The sequence below is a fragment of the Manis javanica genome, chromosome 1 (assembly GCF_040802235.1).
Source record: "Manis javanica isolate MJ-LG chromosome 1, MJ_LKY, whole genome shotgun sequence".
Lineage (NCBI taxonomy): Eukaryota > Metazoa > Chordata > Mammalia > Pholidota > Manidae > Manis > Manis javanica.
The window spans coordinates 114,024,867-114,037,255 of NC_133156.1; the positions used below are offsets into that span (position 1 = coordinate 114,024,867).

At 39.2% G+C, this 12,389-nt stretch overlaps 1 long non-coding RNA gene across 1 annotated transcript in view; it reads left to right on the plus strand.

Moving 5' to 3' along the window:
* The window catches only part of LOC118973069 (uncharacterized), a 181,676-nt gene that overhangs the window by 84,329 nt on the left and 84,958 nt on the right, over positions 1 to 12,389 (plus strand). Inside the window, exon 2 of the long non-coding RNA XR_005062289.2 lies at positions 4,323 to 4,444. This is a non-coding gene — a long non-coding RNA (uncharacterized lncRNA). The remainder of the gene's footprint in view (positions 1 to 4,322; positions 4,445 to 12,389) is intronic.

Below are 12,389 nucleotides of genomic sequence, written 5' to 3' on the forward strand. Positions count from 1 at the left end.
TGTTGTGTATTTGATGCTGGGGTTCTTGTGTACAGAGTCGAAGAATGAGCTTCACAAACACTCAAGGTAGGAGAGCATGTAAAGGAGGGCAGGGGGCATCAAGAGTCAGGAAAGAGGACTAATAACATCATTTAACCTAACTGCCTGTGTGCTTTGTTCTCAGCATGGGCCATCCAGTTTTGAATAAACAACCCGAGGCTAAGCTTAGAAATGCGCCTGCTTTAAGTTAGATAACTAGAGGTGGGCAACAGCCTGGGGGCGTGATTCGTGATAAGTCACATAGACTTGCTTGGGTAAGCAAGAGATAACAATTGAAGCGGTCAAGCAGCTGGAGTGTTTCCTGAAAGATTACAATATAGAATGTGTTTAAAAATTATTGGTTGTAGAAATGCGCAGGCTTCGGTGTGACGCTGTGAAAATCCTATATAAGCAATACCTAAAGTTGCCTGGGGGTCGGCAGCTTGGACTCGGCCTGTGTGTCAGGGGAGGTGCTGTCGACCCCAGCTTGCTGGCTGAATAAAGACTTTGCCTGTATTTACATCTCTATGCCTGTGTAGTTTGTTCTCTGGAGAAGCCTCGGAAGCCAGGACCCTAACAAGCAAGGTACAGGCTTTTATTTAGAAATAAAGTGAGAGGAAAGAGTTCCTGGCTCACCCCAGGAGGGGATAAGAGAGCCTGGGGTGGTGCATTGTCTAGGGGATTTATAGGCAGTTGAGGATTTTTGGGAACTGAGGGCTTAGGGTGCGGACTTGAACCACCTCCCTGTCCTCAAGGTGAGCTGGGTTGTTTGTTGTCTGTTTGCTAGGGCTGTTTACAGTGAAGTCACGGGTTATGCTGAGATACTTTGCAGAACACTCAAACATTCCAGGCCAAGTTGTTCCAGGCCTTTTGACCTTTAGCTGATCTCACTGAAGATGTCTATATTCCTAGTCTGGTATCTTTACCCTAGAGAATTAGTGTGACTTTGACTTTGCATAATGATGAACACAGAGTTTCGATAGGGACTTTACATTGTTACATTGCTCTGACTGTAAATATCCTGCTTTGCTTTTTCCAGAGGCCCTCACCCTACTCTGACTACACCCACAGTCCCTGTCTTATATTTTCCTCAGTCCTTGTCCCTGCTGCTACAATGAATTGAAGGGCAGAGACACAGTAGTGAAGCAGAGCAAAAAAGTTTTATTTAAAGTTACTTAAAGAGAGCAAATGTACAGGCCACCTCAATAAGGAGAGGCACCCTGAAAGTTTGGAGAGAGAAAGTTTAAGATTTAAAGGTTACACACTCAGAAAGTGCAGGCGACCTCAGAGAGAGGAGCATGCTGAAAGGTTGGGGGTTCCCCCTTTTAAGGATTCTTCTGGAATGTACTAAAGGGCTGGTGGTACAGACTTGTTAAGTGGTTCCTGAATATTTAGAATTAACTTAACACAAGGAACTTCCTGCTCTGATTTCTCCCTGGGATAACGGTGTCTTGGTGTGGGAGCATATCAAACAAGACCGCCTGCCCAGCCCCCAGGGTGGGCTGAGTTATTGTCTATTTGCTAAAAAGTAAGTTAAGAATCTTACTTCTCAACTTCCTGGGTATTAAAATGCAATTTTAAGATGGAATCCTTCCTATCTTTTACTATGTTGTTCATGGCTGGGCCTGCATGCTAAATTAGTTGCTTCAGTTGCAAATTACTTGATTCGGGCTGAAAGAGAAAAAAACAGCACATAGGTAAAGTTAAAAAATAAGCTGTGCCTGCATAATTAACACAATAAAGACATGGGCTATGCTGAGTTATCTTCCTTTATCTGGGGAATATTCAAACATTCCAGGCCAAGTTGCTCCTGGCTTTTTGAGCTGTAATTGATTAACTCTGGGTCTTTTTAGTGGACTTTCCTGGCCTTTTCCTCTTTCCACCCTGCTCATATCTGTTTTCCTGCCTAGCCTGTTGGCATCTGAGGGGCAGAGTCAGGAATGCTGTTAGAACATCCTATAGTGCCCAGGACAGCCTCTCCTCCATCTACCCAAAGAATTATCAAATTCAATGAGTAAGTAGTGTCAAAGTTGAGAAACCCTACCCATCTAATTTGGTTTTGAACTGCAATAATATAGTCAGTAAGATAGAATTTAGAATGTTGCACTTCTGGAGAGGTATCGTTTTCCAAATATGACTGTTAACTTCACAAAAGTTCTCCCACAAATTAATCCTTGGAGATAGTTTTCTGGTACATGTGTGGTTAATAATTATACAAAGCAGAGAAAGAAAAACCAGAATGTTAGATGTAGATGTAAATAGGGGGACCTATTAAAACTAGTTTCTTATGTAATATGTAAGGTAATAGAGAGTCACAGTTTATTTGACTTACTCATAGTCATATATGTATTTAGTGTCAAGGCTGGGCTTCCCAGTCTGTTCTCCTTCAGACTAAACAGATAGAATTTTTACCCACAATTTATGATATAAGTTAGTTTAACAGTAAGGCCTATTGAAACAAATATGATGCTGAGTAATTAGTTGAGAAAGAGAGTGTAGAATTATTTTCAGAATGGTTAATTATTTTCAACATGTATGGATGTTGATTTATATAAAAGGGTGCCCTTTGAATAAACCCTCAGTTCAGAAATATCCAGTAAATATTTGTTCCCCTAAAGGATCTGAACCTGAAATGTTAAATATCACAAGAGTTGAAATGATATTTCTATTTTAGAAAAAGCAATTATGAAACTCAGAGACATTCTCGCTCTTTTGATATCAACTTATAATTATTTAGGGTTTGATTATCATCTGTGTGAAATGTGAAAGTCTTCACTCTCCTGATGTTCTGCTTTTTCTCATTTTGTTACTCATTAGCACCTGTCCTAGTGAGAGAGAAAGAGCAAGGGAAAGAGATGAAGTTCCAGGCAGTGATTTTACTTGTTAATAATAATCAGAAATGGAGAAGAGGAAAGGTAGAAATAAGATTTCATTATCTTTCATGCATTTAGATGTGACTCACTGCAAAAGAAAGAGAAAACAACAATGCTTCATAAATCTTTTATTAAGGATACTATTCAATTGTTAAATAAAATGGCCCATTGTCTTTTTAGATCATTAATCATAAATGAAAAGATATTTTCTATGTTTGATACATTACAATTAACTTCTGCTTTTCATCATTTACACTGTTGTTGAATTATCCCTGAAAGTTAATCAGACAGGTATTAATATATCCTTTTCTACAGATAAAGAAACTGAAGTTCAGAGATTACTTTTTTCAAGGTCACATGCCTGGAAAATCAGTACATTGAGAATGCAAGTAGGGTCTTATGACTCCTGAACTGAACCAGTACTCTTTTTAATGTTCTAATCAACCCATTCATTTAAAATAGGGTTTTAGGTGGGAAATTAATCAATTATTTATGTTTTCTGTGCAGCAAATTTTTATAAGGAATTATTCTAGTACCTATGATAAAGATATTTGTGTGCCCCTAACAATTCATTCTAAAAGATAAAATATTTTTGATAAGTTCAGAACTTTTTGTTTTGGCTTGTTAGTTTATATGTTTAATGTTTTATTTTGAAGTAGATTTGTGGTAGAGTTTGAATATGGATATTTCAAGCACTTCCACTTCAAACATCTTTTTCCAAATTGCAAGGTCTTGGAGAACAGTGTTCAAACAACATTGTATTCTCTGGAGAATCTAGCACACAACAGATTTACAATATATATACATATATACATACATATGTATATATGTATATCTAAGAAACAGAAAATGAATGAGTGAATTGTTTGAGTCTTGACAAAGTAAAATAGTTACATACTTTGAGTAGCATATAGGAGGGGTGAAGTCTGAGAGGAAAAATCACTGTCATGACCTATCATTAGGACTTGGTTGATTATTCTCCTGTGGATGAATATAAATGCAAAATTTATTCAAAATAAATACAAGTTGTGTCTTTAAATCAGGTTTCGTCACTTCTCTTTATGACAGTGCTCAAAGTCAAATGCAGTTGACATCAAGACAAGTAAGTCAATAGACACTGAAAAAAGTGTGCCCTGTCTAGTTTGGAGCAATCACTTTTTCCTGGGCCACCTTTCTCCAGAGAAGTCTAGGTAAATTTCAGAGAAGCATAATATGCCAAAAAATATACTTTTTATTAAAAGCTGGAGTCAATTCATGAAAATACATTAATGAATTCATGGCATACATTCATGGCAACTAAGAATATTTTTATAGTCACCTTGAGGCTAAAAGAAACTTGAGTTGTTTCTTGAACTGAAAGGATAGAAGCTAAAGGATGAGTAACCTCAGATAATGAGCCTTGTACTAAGGGTTTTATTGTTGGCATTCCAGGGAATAGAGCTGGCCAGCAGAGGAAGATTGGTCTTGGTCTTGGTCTTGAAGGCAAACTACAACTGAAATCTAGCCTTGGTAAAATAAGAGAAGTGACCGAGCGAGCAGCTCACTTTCTCCAGGTGAGCATTCATCAACAGGACAAATAGGTTCGTTTTTCTTAAGAATATATGAAAAGGAAGCCTTTTCTTTTCTACAATAATTTTTCACAAAGAATAATGGTGTAAATCTGGAGGGAAAATGTTCCCAGCCTGGGGCAAATTACCTTTGAAGCTGAAATCAGTCAAAGGGAGAAATAAAGTGGGAGAAACCCATTTATCACTTACAAGCAGTCATCCACTTCTGCTAGTCCATGTCTCTCATGACCCAGCTGCCAAAAAGGACCCACCAAACCTCTCCTGTCCAGATACACCCTTGCTCCCCCTGCCCTTGTAATCACCTTATTGATATGGAGATGGACTACTTCTCTCCACTCCTTGGAAACACCTATTGGTATGGAGATGTATTAAGGCCAGGTGAGAGATTATGGAAATACTGCAAGTTTACCCACAGCCCACCCCTCCAGAAATCTCACCTCTCACAATCTACTTGCTCCCCATCTTCCACAATGGCCCCTGTGCAAGAAAACTGGAGCACTGCAACCAGACTAATAACATGGTAACAACAGAAATAAAATCACGATAATCCTCAAGTCAGAGGATTCAGCTAGGTTCAAAATCCTATTCAGATTAAGTCCATAGTTCCCCTACTCCACAGAGGGTCAGTAGCTGAATGGGTAGGGGTTCAGAGCAATCATTATGCGGCAGCTGCAGCCAGGGGGCAGGTCCAGGCCACAGGGACTGTAGAAGAAAATAACCTTAAGGGTGATAAGATACATGTTTTAATGACACCAGGCAGATCTTGTCCATCAGGTAGGATGCATGCAAAAGAGTGGTCCTGTGTGAGGACAGAGGCAGGAATGGGATCTTGTCCTAGTCTAGTATACCAAACCTTCACCCCCCTCTCTGTGGGAGTTACAGATGGGTCAATATATAGGGCTATGGGAGGTACACGCACTGGTCATAAAAGTAAAGCAAAACTTCCCTGTAAAATGCTCTTACCTTCTGGATGTTTTGGGTACACTACCATGATCTTTGGGGGCCATTCTGCTGTTACTTCAGAAGCACACAGGAAGCTAGCTTCCAGGTCTTTTCCCCAAAGTGCCACTAGCCATCACTGGTCCATGTGTTGAAATGTCCAGGGCCACGTCCACTCAACAGGTTCTACAGGGTTTAATGCAGTGGGGGCAGGCAGCAGGATGTTGCTCAGCTGTCCATATCCTGACTTCAGTAACTCCTCTTTGGTTTGCATGTACAATTGTTGAGGAGAGGCAGCAATGTGTGTGAGCATATCCACAGGGCTCAAGGGTCCTTTCTGGGGCTTCTCATTCAAATGCCATAGCACTGTCCATAAGTGAACTGACCAACCCATAGACTATTAGTGTCTGACTTCAGGCCAGATTTCAAGAAACCGTTGTACCTCTCTGTCTGTCATGCCTGCCCTGGTAGATTTATATAGTACATGAAACTTTTACTTTATTCCTGATTGCTGCACCTAATTCCTAATTCCCTACCCATAATTGGTAGGGGTAGGGAAAGCCTGGACCTTGTCTATGACTACTTCAGGAATAACTTCAGTTTTACCTGACCAGACAACCCCCAAGAATTTTACAGACAAACCAGGTCCCTGAACCTTGGTACTGCTCACAGACCTTCGTTTCTTTTGTAGATGTTGCCGCAGTTTAGGAACTGCCCCTTCTAAATCTGCAAGAGAATCAGATGTGAGCATAATATCAATGTAGTGATACAGCTGCACCATTTGTGGTTCCTCCATGTGGCCAAACCCTGGGCTACAAGTCCATGACAAATGGTGGGACTGAGGAGGTATCTGTGGAAGGACAGTGAATGTCCACTGCCAGCCTTCCCATATGAAGGCAAACTGTTTCTGACTTTCTGTGCTATGTCAATAGAGAAGAAAGCATTAGCAAGGTCCACAGCATAATGATATGTCCCTAGTTCATGACTGAGGGTGTTTGTAAGGGGCTGCTATAGAGGGGACAGCACCATGCAAAGAGGGTATGACTTTATTCAATTTCCTGTAGTCCACAGTCATACACCAAGAGCAGGGAAATGGTTAAAAAATATTTAATACCATGTTTGAATGTGATTTTTACACTTTCAGAGGTCAAATTGAATCATAAACAGTGTGAGCTTGAAGAGATTGAAAAAAATCATTTGTTCCAACCTTGTCATTGTAGTTGTAAAAACACAAAGCTCAGAGTATTTGATCTAATTTAAAAGAGCATGTTAGTCAGAAAAGCATTCCAACACTGGTCTTTTTTTTTCCCCAGTGTATTCATTTAGTCAAATCCATTACAATTTTTACATATTTTGACATGCTATCAAATTTCTCTTTGTGTTGAAGTAAATTGAAGTTTGTATACATGAGATGTAATAAAATAAAACAGTTATTCTCAAACTTGAGGTGCATTGAAATCATCAGACTTCTTGTTAAAATGCAGACTGCTGGGCCCCACCGTCAGAGAATCTGATTTGTAGGATCTGGGTGGAGGCCACAAGTCTACACCTCTGTTCAAATTCTCCGATCTTGCTGAGGCACCCACAGGGTGCCTTGAAGAACAATCTGGAGTGTTGTTTTGTGTTGGTGTTGTGGGAAGGATAGACACCACCTTCTAAGTGGGAAAGAAAACTTTTCTGTGACATTGCTTGTTTCTCTCTTTTTAATCCTTTAAACCCCTTGGGCGGGGAAGATTTATCTAAGGGATAAATGTGGGGCAGTGGACCATTCAGCAGGAGTCTTCCCCGTAGGGCTGCTGGATGGGGCCACAGAGTTTGAGGTTATTCCTATGCTCTTGCAGGAGCTCTGCCCCTTGGGGAACAAACCCCTGTAGCATTGACAGGGCTGAATGCAAAAGTTAGCTTTGTTCAGCTGTTAACCAGTCATACTGGTTAAAATAAGTAGAACATGTCCTACTGCTTCACCCCTCAGAATAAAGGTGGTGTTTTGATCTCTGTATTGACTCTTGGTTGTATTGCTTAACAAAACAGAATTAAGAAGGGAAAGAGTTTAACTTATTCGGGTCCTTTTCAGGAGAATCTCCCCTTTGATGCAGAGAAATTTGCTGAAAATTACTCAAGTATTTCAGCCTGTTACACTCCTTCTATACCATTGAAAATTTTTTAAGCAACTTGATAAGCATCATAACAGCTGTTTCCAGGTATTTAATCATGTCGCAACAATCCTAGACTTTCAACACTATGGTTTATTGAGCATAGTTGAGGCCATATTGTCTGGAGGTACTTGAACTCTCTTTCCAGAATAAGTAAGTGTAATTTACAGGCCAACTCTTACCTGCCAGGTTTAAAAAACTCATGGATATCTCACAGTATTTGGCAGCAATCAAACCTGAATGTGATGCATTATTCTTATATTCTATAATGCAAATAACCTACATGGATTTTTATTATTTTTTAAGCTTACATTTTATTACTAATGTTTAAAAATAAATGAAACAAAAGTTTACTATTGCATTCTTATTGTGAAAAGGAAGTACAGCAAAAAGATTTGAAGACATGTACCAAAATGTGTATGTAGGTAAAGACCATTCTTTTACTGCTTCAGTTCCCAAAACTCTTCTGATTCTTTGGCTATGAATAATCCCAGGGTCATTTTTACAAAAGTGATGATGAGCTAACACCTAAAGGGGTATCAGTGCCATATTATCCATGGAACAGAAAATAGTCTGTCCTTGCAAATAAGTTATTAAGTATAGCCATAGTGGGGAGGAGGTGGCCAGTGAGAAAAGTTAAGAACAGAGTTGAGGCCTTAGGAAGAATCTTAGTGTTCATTTGTCCTCAGAAAACCCAGAGAAATAAGATGGAGTAATATAGGCATGAAAAGGTGGAGGCTTGTTCTCCTGGAGCTGAATAGAACTACTTATTGTTACTTTCAATATGAAAAGTGAGAATTTAGAGAATTCAGAATGATGCAGGTGATTGGATTACAGCAACATCCTACCCTAAGATCCTGACATATGCCTTGGCTAACTATCAGGATTTGCTCCTCCTAAAAGTACAGATGCTAGCTTCCAGATGAACCAGTGGATAACATGTCAGTGGCTGCCCTGGAATCTTATAATTTCTTCGCAAGACTTATTTTATGTGCATAAAATGTAAACAGAGAAAAAACCCCATATGGCATTGGCCCTTCATCCTATATTGATTCTATGGCTGGTCTGTATTTTACTGATGCCTGGTATGACAGTTCACTGCCTTATTTCTCTTTGGTTCATTACCTGATATTTGGGCTTAATGGTTTTATTTAAGGTCAGTAACACCATGCCAAATTTTCTATTTTTGAAGTTCTGGAAAGCATACATAGTCCATTATCTTTGATTTGAAATAGGAGTTACAGGGCAGAGAAAATAGACTATTTTGGCTTCAGGAACATAGTATAAAAAGGCACTGAAGTTTTGTTTAAAAAATAGGTGACATGTCTATAATATAAAGCAAACCTTGTCTCCAGTGTGTTCTCCCGTGGCAATAATGAATAGCAATACCTGGTACCTAGCAATGCCTCGTAACAATAGCAGTGCTGGAAGCAGCATGAATTTACTTTTGCACGTATTGTTTCCTCATGATGAAATGCAGCAAACAAGGACATTCTTCTCTGTAATTATTGGCAAAAAAGGTAAAATGTTAAGCAAGAGAAAGTAAAGCAACCCAACATACAATAACAGCAGCCTTCTTTTTCTAAACATCTCAATAAGCTTTTGAGTTCATATGGCTTATGCTGTTTGGTTTGCTTTCTGTGCATCAACCTTGAGAGAAATAATTCAGCAAAAGTTCATCAGAGATACAGTATTAGAATAGGACAGTCATAATTTTGAGCAAATTGAGGAAGAATTAAGACTTCTGAATATTTATTTTACTTTCTTTATGAATAGATACTCCAATGTAGTTTGAGGAGAAGGAGATGGACCTATTGCCTCTTAGGAATTGAGTATCTGTCAGGAATTATGCTAGACAGTGCTAAAAACAGGAAAAGAAATATGGTATTATGTTAAACGTGTGGTCACTCTTACAGACAATTCAAAGAGGGGAAGAAGGCTGAGGGGTCTGCAGAGTCTTAAGCAAAGAAGGAGTAATGAGAGGGGTGTTGAAAGAGAGGTTGGTAAGTGATGTGTGGAGTGAAGAAAGTTTAGAGAAACGAGTTAAAACATGCACAGGGGAAGGAGAAAAGACCATCGTGTTGTCCCTGAGAACTAGGGCAACAGCAGTTGAACTATAGCACTGGGTCATGCATGAGAGCAGCTGGAGACAGAGTAGAAAGATGTCTTAGGAACAGGAGCCCTAAGAAAATGCTGATATCCAGGCTCTGAAATGTGTCAACCAGCCAAAAGAGAAGAATGATTTTTGTTTGTCTACTTGTTTTTCTGTTGACATTTTTTGACCTACTCAAGGGAAAACTAATCAATGACATTTGCTACTGGCCTCCTCGTATTCTTTTCCAGCTTACTGGCTCTCAGGAAATTCACTCCCATGGACACTTTTCAGGCCTGAAGCACCTTGCTAAGCTCATTCCTGGCTTGGGAGACTTCTTTTATTTGGCTGGATTTGAGACATTGACCTATCTGGTTAACCTCCTTTTTAAGGAAGATAATTCTGCATCTGGAGATCATCAATAAACTTTTCTGTTAAAATTTAGGAAGCTTTTGTTAAAAAAAACTAAAGAGAGAGGGATCAGAGACAAAAATCTGTAGATACTATCTAGACATGAAGCCTTGTCTAGTCTTGGGATAACTTCCTCATGCTTGCCTTTCCTTACCAGTTAGTTTTGCAAATTAAAGGTGTTGGCCTGTCTTACTTAATTTTAGATTGTAGATCTGACAATGCAAAAATTCTGCAGTCCTAAATTAAGTGATGTAAGGGCCAAAGAAACAGGGGGAGAGACAAGGGAAGGTCATTAAGCAGTAGCTGCAGCTTGCAGCTAACCAGAAAATCCGCATTCCTGGATAGTCCTTCCAACAAGCATCTAGAAGGTCCCCAGGACCACTGTGTCCTCCTTGTGCGTGACCGACTGCCTGACCATCTCCGACAACCAGTTCACGAGCTCCTCTCTGGACTAATCACCTAACCCCACCCTTTCCACGCTTCATGCATGGAATGTACCTTCCGTATCTGTACCCAAGGTGAATTTAATCAACTTCTTTCCTTGAGACCCCTTCTTAAATGTGTCCTCTTTCTTGAATTTGGCACACAAGTTGTTTCTGTTCACCAGCCTTGCTACTGGTGAAGCAGAAATTTCCTGTCCCAGGACTCAGTCTTTATCTGGCAGCATCAATGAAGTCTCAATAACCCCTTTTGTTTCAGAGACCTCCCAGTCTCTGGAGTTTTTGATTTGTCAGATTATAGCACATACTTCAGTTCCTTTAGACAATTCCTATTTTATTAGCTTACGATTACCCTTGGAGGATTTAAATTAGGGACTTGACACAAGTGTATTGAATTGATTAATTGAAGTGTTTATCATCTATCTCTTATTCAATGATTATGATCTGCTATAAACTACCCCCTTTGTCAAATATGACAAATATTTATAAATATAAGAGCTCAATAAGAAAGCCTTATAGGAACACACTAATAGACCAAAAGTTCTAAGTTTTCAGTGGATTTATTAATTTCAGATTTTTTGGTCACAAATTCTCATGCACATAATCACAGATACCCACACTCCCCCAAAGATACATTCTAGTTAATTATTTTGGGCTTTGTGTCTGTCCTGAGTTTTAAGCAAAGTGAGAATGTTGCATGAGGTACGTAAGAAAAGAGAAATGGGGAAAAAGTGAAAGGCAGAAAGAGAAGAAAGGAGGGGTCTAATTCTTGGGGAGAAATCCCAGGGCAAAATACCTCTAAAATAGAAATCAGTCAAAGGGAGTAATAAAGGTAAGAAACCCATTGATTTCTTACAGGGAGTTGTCCTGTCTCTCTCTTGATCAGACTGGAGAAGAGCAAGCTCCACCCAGCCTCTCCAGTCCAGATAAACCCTCACACACCCTTTTAATTACCTATTGATATGTAGATGACTACAGCTCTCCACCCCTTGGAAACACCTATGATATGCAGATGCACTAAAGCCAGGTGAGAGATTCTGGAAATATTGCAATTTTACCCACAAGGGGTCAATAGAATGCTAAACAGGGAAAACAACAAGAAACTTGAGAGACAGAAAAGACAGAGGTAGATAGAAGTATACAGGCAGAGTAGGGGTGTGGATGTGGGTGGAAAAGATGCGCATGGCATGTCTGGGTGTGAGCAAATCATAGATTCTGAAATAATTGCTTTCTTACTGCTCTCCTTGTGGGACATGCTGATATGCTTTGTTGCCTTGCTTCCTGAATTTGTCTAAAATTTGTTGCAGGAAACCACTTACTGTCTGCATATAGTGTGAACCCCAATTTGTATTCTGAGATTCATACTCTGGCTTAATGAAAACTCCTCAGTTGATCACTTCTTTAAAGTAATAGCTGGAAGTCTGAGAATTAGTCTGTTGGTTTGTTTTTAACAGAACAGTGCAAAGATATCTTACACATGATTTGCATATTTTATACTAATTGGTTTAAAAATAATCTTCATTCAAATCTGGTTTCCAAATTTTAGGAACTTGCAGATCATAAGAAATAGATAATTTTTTATGATTTTTTTCTGTAGCTTTTTGTAGTTTAATATGAAGGACTGTAGATCATAGGCCCACTACTAGAATTATAGATTGATGTAAGTTGCCTAAGTTGTTGAAAGAGACTCTAGTTTAATGGTTGAGAACTCACATTCAGGAATCAGATTACTTGTGTGCAAATCTGGGTTTTAATATTTTCTAGCCATGAAATTTTCGTGAATAATTTAGCCTCTTGGATCCTCACTTTCCTTATCTGTTGAAAAGGAATAATAATAGTACCTGCTTCAAAGAGTCAAGGTATTGAATGTGAGAGACCCACAGTGAAACAAAGCT